Below are 9,423 nucleotides of genomic sequence, written 5' to 3'. Positions count from 1 at the left end.
CCATTTAAAGCGCATTCAACACACATTGAAGCATATGAATCCCACCACAGAATTATGGCAACTTTAGTTTGTTAAGGAACTATACCTGTGGGAACTATAACTGTGAGGGGGAAACTACACTTCCCAGGATTCTTTGGGAGAAGTCATCTGCTTTAAATGTGAGTTCAATGTGCTTTAAATGTATTGTGTGGATCTACTTCATAAACTTTGCCTGCATGTAAATCGTTTTACTTAATTTTTAAAAATGAAATCCGCTACAAAGTTTACTGGGTGACCATGGGCTCACTATCACTCAGCCTAATCTGCCCCTCAGAGTGAAAACAACAGAGGGGGACCATGACTACACCAAGGAAGAAAGGCACACTTAAAATGTAGAGGAAATAATAATGTACAACCATAGTGTGAAATCAGATACCTACCAGGACATAGTATGAAGAAATATTTATATAAGCATGAATGTCAAAGATCCTATGCATGTTTACTCAGAAGCAAGTCCCAGTGGGCTTACTCAAACAGGGAAGCGTGCACAGGACTGCAATCTCAAGTGATAAGGAACTTCACTCATTCAACCCAAAATTCAGTATCATGCCATTTTAAGCCGTTTTGCAACTGTTTCATGCTTGTTTTATGGTTTTTGGGTTTAAAATGAATTTAGCTCTTGTTATGAGCTGCCTTGGTTTCCAACCCTACCTCACAGGGTTGTTGGAAAGATTCCATATAAACATACATTGGAGATGTAAAAATACATACACCCCATATAATAGTATATTGTCAAAACCAGTTGGTCATTGCAGATTTTTTTTTAATCAAAATTTGTTTCCTACATAATAAAAGTAGTGATACCTATGTAAACCCTGCCTAATTGCTTTAAAAATAGGATTTGAGGGGGAGAGAAAGATTTACCACACAAACACAATCCTTTGCTATGTTCACTCAAAAGTCCTGTTGATTTACAGCACAATCCTAACCATATCTACTCAAAGGTAAGTCCTACTGAATTTAATGAAGTTTACTCCTGGCATGTGGGATTAGCATTGCAGGTTTATGCCCAGAAAAGCGCATATAGAGTTAAAGCTTTGTTTTGGGAAGGTTTTCAAAACAGGCTTTGGATTAGACAAATAAACTGCCCTCTTCAACAGCCCAGGAAAATTTAAACAAGTTGCATGTACACTTCTTCTAAATTTCTGTTCAAAACTTATTTGAAAGATAAAACTTATATTATGCTATTTTTCCAAGTAATTTGAAAAAACCCTGCATGTATACTTTTGTTATAACTGAAATTATGTAAGTAAACAATTGCCTATCAAGGTCCTGCTGTGATGCTTTTGTTCTTCATCTCCCGACCAGCACACAGAAAGAAAGCTATAAACCAGGAAAATACATCAGTTTTCTGGCCTTGCAGTGGGTTCTAACTATTGCCTGATGGTTAACAAATCTGTTGTCAATTACACCCCTGTTATTGACTGCAAACCTGAAAGGACTGGGTTAGAGCAGCCAGCTATGAGCTCATTTGCGAGGGGGGCAGTTGATATTTTGGTGTATATCTCGTGAACCACCTAAAACTTAATATTCTTTTATAAATGAAAGCTGAGTGTCCAGAGATTGGGGTGACTCACCGAGAGACCAAGGGAGGACCCCCAAACTCCAGAGTCTCTGGGTGAAAACCGGAGACCTAGCAACCCTATCCCCGATACAGGTGGCATGGGGCTAATAAGCCTGCCAGTGTGCCATACTTACCTATTGTGTCATTTGAATGTGCACACATAGTGCACATGCCTGCCATCAACCAAGAGGGTGGCCGGGGCATAAATCCCTTAGGGAAGCCCCTGCCGCCATGTGGCTGATAGCAGGGGTGCACACACAGTGCACATGGTATTCACACTGACAGGAGAGGTAGGTGGAACGCTGTCCTGCCCAGAGTCCGAGAGATGAGAAGGAGATGAGACTGCAATTAATTCTTGTTTTATCAGAGTAACAGTTACATCGAAAGCTTTGCGTTTCATAGACCTCTCTATGCTGACTCACTACTGACCCTAAATAGACTTAAACATGCTCTGCAGCGTGTGGAGTAAGTTGACTCAGCACCCCAATCAGGGGGCGCCGCCTTAAATAGGAAAGGTCTTCGCCCATAATCTCTGACTCCTTTGAAGTTCCACCTTCTGACCGACCTGCTTCTCGGGGTGTCTCGTGCTGGGTGAGGGGGGTGAGCCTCCACCTGCTCATCTGACAGTGCAGGCTTGCTAGGTGCCTGATCGACCTCAGGGGGTGGGGAAGCCACTGGTGGGGAAGCATTTGAAGTGCCAGGCAGGGAGTCCTGGGGGGTGGAGTTGGCACATGCGTGAGGTCATCCCCCAACGGCTCTGTTGGGGGGCTTGTAGGTGGAGCGAGCTCTGCATTGATGGGAGGACTGTCAGTGTGAACTGGTGGACTGTCGACTTCACCCCCTCCCTCAATGCCCTCAAAAACCTCATCCACTTCTGGCTCCTCTCCCTGATCTATGTGGGGAAGCTGGGGCTCGACCGACTCCTCTCCCTGCTCCTCCTGGGGGAGTTGGGGCTCAACAGACATGCAGGCAGACTTATTGAAGCCCACTCTGTCTGTATTAGGAGGGTGCCTGGGAGCTCCCTTTCTGCGATCCGTGGCAGGATCAGGTTGCAGGACCTGATGCTGCTGCAAATCATGCAACAGGAGCACCACCCTTCCACCCTAAGGAGGGGCCCTTCATGGGCTCTTGGCCAGGGCCCAACCTGGCCACCCTCTGGTGCCGGCCCTGGCAAAGCCCCTAGTATTATAGATATTATAATCAATTAATTAATTAATATTAACTAGAAATGTGTTCCCAATGTTTAAGAATTGTGATAAGCAACGTGAACAGAGTGATTAATAATACCTGTACATGTGGTGTAGTGGTTAAGGTGCTGGACTACAACCTGGGAGACCAGGGTTCAAATCCCCACACAGCCATGAAGCTCACTGGGTGACCTTGGGCCAGTCACTGCCTCTCAGCCTCAGAGGAAGGCAATGGTAAACCACCTCTGAATACCACTTACCATGAAAACGCTATTCATAGGTTCGCCATAAGTCAGAATTGACTTGAAGGCAGTCCATTTCCATTTCATGCATGTCAGTCACACTGCCTTTTTTCCCCTTGTGAAGGTGGAGAGAAGGAAAGTCCAGTTATCTTTTGGTTCTTTTCATTTGAAACATATTGGAACGGGATTTGACATTAAATGATAAGTCAAAAGAAAGACTGGTTGCTTACCTGTATATATAATTTGTCATATTTGGAGTCATGTGTTTGAGTTCTGATCCCATGCAAAGTTTGGAACCTTCTAGAGAACATAAGAAAAGCCTGCTGGATCAGGCTAATGGCCCATCCAGCCCTTTGGGAATGAATTCCATAGTTTAACTATGTGCTGTGTGAAGAGTACTTTCTTTTATCTGTCCTAAATCTGCCAACATTTAGCTTAATTGTGTTGGAAGTGGGGCAAGAGCAACTCCTGTTTTGTTCTTTTGTTTATGTTCCAGAAGGGAGATAGAGTTAGGGTCCTCCAGATGGATAGGCTTGATTACCTTTACCTCTGATGCTCTGACTGACTTCCTTCCACTGTTAGACTGATACGTCTTAAGGGAAGCTTACCTGCCCCTCCTCCTTCCGCCCTCTCTTCTCTTCTCCGACTGTCCGGGACAGAGGAGACACCTTTGTCTCTGCTCTCTCTCTCCTAGCCATGAGGGCAATTCCGCCTGGGTATTGTGCCTCCAACTTACTTACTTAGTTAGAACTAGGTATGCCTTTCGATCTACTATGTATTTCTATAAATAAAGTAGCTCTTCTTATTTTACTAAGTCTTAAATCTCAGTGATCCTAATGCAGGGTAAAAGCCTGCTTTCTTAGGTAAACGCACACACACACTGGCACACTCGCATTTCAGAGCGCTGTTACTCTCTGCTTAATTAATTTAGCACCACAACAAATTGGATGTCCACGAGTTCCTCATGTCACTTCTTACCCGCCTTTTCTCTAAACTAAAAAGCCCCAAATGCTACAACCTTTCCTCACTGGAGAGCTGCTCCATCCCCTTGATCACTTTGGTTCCCCTTTTCCAGTTCTACAATGTATTTTTTGAGGTGAGCCACCTAAAACTGTACACTGTATTCCAGGTGTGGTTGTGCCATAGATTTATTATTATTATTTATTTATTAGATTTATATCCCACCCTTCCTCCCAGTAGGAGTCCATAACATCATTTGATATCAGATTTGCATAACGTCATTATGATATCAGCAATTTTGTTTTCAGTTTCTTTCCTAATGATCCCTAGCATGGAGTTTGCCATTTTCACAGCTGCTGCACACTGAGTTGACATCTTCATCAAGCTATCCACTATGACCCCAAGGTCTCATTCCTGCTCAGTCACAGCCCGTTCAGACTCCATGAGCGTACATGTGAAATTCAGATGTTTTGCTTCAATATGCATAACTTTATACTTGTTTACATGGAATTACATTTGCCATTTTCCTGTCCATTCACTCAGTTTGAAGAGGTCACTTTGGCACTCTTTGCAACCTCCTCCTCCACTTCAGAGGGTGATGTCTAAGGGCTTATCCAAGGGCGGGATAATTCACCGTTTCCATATCCGGTTTGTCAGCTGATAGTCCCCACTTTTCGCCTTTTTGTTCGCTGTTTCCCAATGAAAAAAAAATGTTCCAATGAAATTCCTGATTTCAAAAAGCAAATCGCATTTTTGCCGGTATTGGAAGGAGCGGATTTGACACGCGAAAATGCGTGACACCGCGCAACGTCATTTGGAAGACCGAAAAATAATAAGCACACATAGCGTGTGTGTCACACATTTTGCAGTCGTCTGGATGAGCCCTAAGTTCAAAATGCACTAAGCCATCTGCCCTCCTGCATGTGGGGGCCCTCCTGATCGTTCAGCTGAGTGATCTCCAAATGGCACCAACAGGGTCTGTGTTTTCTTGTTCACACGGAAGAAAACAATCATAGATTAAACTAGACACACAATGTGTATGTCGGGATCCTCAGATTTCAAAGTAGCCTCAAGAGGCTGCTAACTGGGGAGGCAGCTTGAGTGGTAGAAAGGGGAAGGATGTTTAACCCTTTCCTTGATCTAAATCATCCTCAGAAGTTGTTAATCACTGCTCTCTTTCTTCCTGCTCCTGACTCCAAACATCACAGCTTTGGGGTGCAAGTACTTTATGTCGTGGGAAATTGTTCAGAGTTTTGAAACCCTTTTTACCCCAGTGTCAGTGGAGGCTGGTCCATTAGGGCATATGAAGTGCTGTCCCACCAACCTCATCCTGCCTGCTTTGTTCCTTACCAGTCTAGCGGGTTGGACTGCCTGTCAGCTTCCCCCTTCTCCTTAGTCTCAAGATTGCCCTTGTAGAATGTAGCAGGGAGGAGGAGGATGGGGACAGAACCAGAACAAACTGGCTTTATTTATTTATTTATTTATTATTTATTAAATTTATATACCGCCCGACTAGCAATAGCTCTCTGGGCGGTGAACATAAAATAGCATAAAAATACAATGAATAACAAAATAATACTAAAATACAATCATCAATCCAATACAATAAACATTTTAAAAAGTAAATCAGTGTAACTTAAAATGCTTCAGAGAATAGGAAGGTTTTGACCTGGCGCCGGAAGGAGAGCAGAGTTGGCGCCAGGCGTACTTCCTCGGGGAGACTGTTCCATAGTTCGGGGGCCACCACTGAGAAGGCCCTAGATCTTGTCATCACCCTCCGGGCCTCCCTGTGAGTTGGAACCCGAAGGAGGGCCTTCGTAGCAGAACGTAGTGCACGGGCCGGTTCATATCGGAAGAGGCGTTCCGCAAGGTATCGTGGTCCCGCACCGTATAAGGCTTTATAGGTTAATACCAACACTTTGAATCTAGCCCGGAAACATATTGGCAACCAGTGCAAGCTGGCCAGAACAGGTGTTATATGCTCGGACCGCTTGGTCCTTGTCAGCAATCTGGCCGCCGCATTTTGCACTAGTTGTAGCTTCCGAACTGTCTTCAAAGGTAGCCCTACGTAAAGCGCATTACAGTAATCCAAAAGTGAGGTTACCAGAGCATGTACCACTGATGTAAGGTCCTCTTTACTCAAATAGGGACATAGCTGGGCTACCAACCGAAGTTGGTAAAACGCATTCCTAACCACCGAGGCTACTTGAGCCTCAAGTGAGAGGGAAGAGTCTAAAAAGACTCCCAGACTACGAACCCGGTCCTTTAGGGGGAGTGTAACCCCATCCAGGACAGGGTATATATCCACCATCCGATCAGAGAACCCGTCCACCAACAGCATCTCAGTCTTGTCTGGATTGAGCTTCAGTTTGTTAACTCTCATCCAGTCCATTGTCTTTGCCTGCCATTGGCTCTGGCTCCCCCTACTGTTGGGCTCCCTGCCTTCTGTCCTACCAGTCCCAATGGACATCAGCCACCACTGCTGCCCAGTGTCCTTTCCCTCACCTAAATGTGCCCCCAGCATGCCCCCTTTGAAATCAACCAACAAAAAGAGGCCATTTAAGGAGCAGCAATTTGCATTTTTATCCTCAAAAATTCTTCAGCATTTTAGTGCAAATTTCTCCTGCTAAACACATTTTTGTATGAAGTTTTGACTATGTACACATTCTTGCAAGCAATTTCTCCTAGTATAATGCATTTTTGTATGTTATACAGAGCCAGTGTGGTGTAGTGGTTAGGGTGTTGGACTATGACCTGGGAGACCAGGGTTCGAATCTCCACACAGCCATGAAGCTCACTGGGTGACCTTGAGCCAGTCACTGCCTCTCAGCCTCAGAGGAAGGCAATGGTAAACCCCCTCTGAATATGGCTTACCATGAAAATAGGGTTGCCAGGTCTCCGTTTTCCTGCCGGAGTCTCAGGGAAAATGGGGCCGTCTCCAGCCTCCGGCCATATGTCAGTCAAACTGGTGGATCTCCGGCTTTGTAGCGGCCCCGTCAGCCACGCATGCGTGAAGAGGCGGTGGCTGTGGAGGCCAGGCTGGGCTGGCTCCTCCTTAGGCAGTTCCCCTGCTCCAGAAAGGAAAAGAACTCTTTCCGGTGGCAGCTCAAGCTTAGCAGACCCGCAGAGCTGGCTCGCCCGGTGGAGAGAAGGCAGCGACTCTCACCTGGATTCAGACACCCCAATTGCTTCGGCTAGCGGAGCCCAAATGCACAGGAAACTGTTCAAGGTGAGGCTGCCTTGATTTAGCCCTGTCCACTTTGGAACCCGTTTCCTCACTTTCGTGTTATGTCTGGCCCTGAGATCTCCCTCCCCTCCCCCTTCGCTTCTCCCTTTCTCTCTCCGCCCGCCCCCTTTCCCTGGTAATGACGACATGTATGCCCTCCTGCCCACATTCTAGCAACCGGGAATGTGCCAAGCGCCGCAGCAGGCAGCTGCTGCCACCCACTCGCCTTGCCTTGCCTTGCCTTGCCCTGCCCCCTCGTGCAATGCAACGGACCCCCACCCGGAATCCTGCGCCCCCTCCCCTTTCCCTTGGGAAAAAGGGATGAGCCGGCATGGAAGGGGGCTCTCTTTCAGCCTCCCCCCCTCAATTCAGGGCTCCCAAAGGCTCCCTGTCTCCTCTCCCCACCCGCCAAGCCCCCAATCGGGGGGGGCAAGGCTGGCATCGGCTGTCCTCCCTTCCCTTCCCCTCGCCTGCTGGTCCCCGGCCGGCCCGTGCGGCGCCTGGGGTGCGCGCCTCCGCCGCCTGCGATGCAGCCACTTGCGGCTGTCAACCTGTCGCTCAGCCCCTTCCTGCCGATTGCAGCTCTCACACACTCACACGCACCCGCTCTCACATACACGGTGCCAGGAGGGAGCGCGGCGGCACAGTCAGACAGGCGGAGCCGGACTCGGCGAAGCTGGTGGGCGAACACTCATGCCCCGAGCCACCACCGCGCGTGCGTGCGTGCCCACACACCGAGCGAGGCAGCCCGAGCCGCTGCTATAGTCCGAGCGGGAGCTGCAGCTGCAGCTTCTCCGAGCAGCATGCTCTGGGAGGGTGGCGTGGGTAGCTTGCTGGCTGGCCAGCTGATGCCAGCCTTGCCCCCCCATTGGGGGCTTGGCGGGCGGGGAGAGGAGACCGGGAGCCTTTGGGAGCCCTGACTGTGCCGCCGCCCTCCCTCCTGGCACCGTGTGTGTGAGAGCGGGTGCGTGTGAGTGTGTGAGAGCTGCAATCGGCAGGGAGGGGCTGAGCGAGAGGTTGACAGCCGCAAGTGGCTGCATCGCAGCGGCGGAGGCGCGCACCCCAGGCACCGCACGGGCCGGCCGGGGACCAGCAGGCGAGGGGAAGGGAAGGGAGGCCGGCCGATGCCAGCCTTGCCCCCCCGATCGGGGGCTTGGCGGGCGGGGAGAGGAGACAGGGAGCCTTTGGGAGCCCTGAATTGAGGGGGGGAGGCTGAAAGAGAGCCCCCTTCCTCGCCGGCTCACCCCTTTTTCCCAAGGGAAAGAGGAGGGGGCGCAGGATTCCGGGGTGGGGGTCCGTTGCATTGTGCGAGGGGGCAGGGCAAGGCAAGGCAAGGCAAGGCGAGTGGGTGGCAGCAGCTGCCTGCTGCAGCGCTTGGCACATTCCCGGTTGCTAGAATGTGGGCAGGAGGGCATACATGTCATTATTACCAGGGAAAGGGGGCGGGAGGAAAGAGAAAGGGAGAAGCGAAGGGGGAGGGGAGGGAGATCTCGGGGCCAGACATAACACGAAAGCGAGGAAACGGGTTCCAAAGTGGACAGGGAAGGACACACTGTTAACTGTGGACTTTCACCGTTAAAACCATTTGGAACAGAAAAAAGATCAGAAGAGCTCTGTATTGCTAATTATAATAAGGAGTTTTGTAAAGACTGCACTAAAGAGTATCAGAGAAGCTATTGTATAGTGACCAGCACTATGGAAGCCCCAAGAGTGTTGACATCAAAAGTGAAGGAAAACCTCTACATAATAACAAAGAAAAACAACAAATTTTGTGGAGGCATGTTGGGAATGCTAGTGAAATGGACAATGGAAAGGAGGACAGTGGATACTCCTCTTTGTTGGCCAGTCAGCACGAGCCCACAGATAATGACAATAGTATGATACTGGCAGGAAACATAAGTGACACACGTATATGCATATTCTTTATCTTTTAAGGAGGCAAGTCCTAAATGGGGGGTGGGGGAGAGAGAACACACACCTCTGCATTATTTTAGAACAATGAAATGGTAATATAAATAGTCCCCTGAAAATATATATAGAGGACATTGTGTACTTTGTAAAGCCAGAAGCAAGTAAGCTAGATTAAATGTTCCCTAAAAGTGTTGGACTGTGACCTGGGAGACCAGGGTTCGAATCCCCACCCAGCCATGAAGCTCCCTGGGTGACCTTGGGCCAGTCACTGCCTCTCAGACTCAGAGGAAGGCA

The sequence above is a fragment of the Rhineura floridana genome, chromosome 1 (assembly GCF_030035675.1).
Source record: "Rhineura floridana isolate rRhiFlo1 chromosome 1, rRhiFlo1.hap2, whole genome shotgun sequence".
NCBI classification, from domain to species: Eukaryota; Metazoa; Chordata; class Lepidosauria; order Squamata; family Rhineuridae; genus Rhineura; species Rhineura floridana.
Note: the sequence above shows the minus strand (reverse complement) of the source record.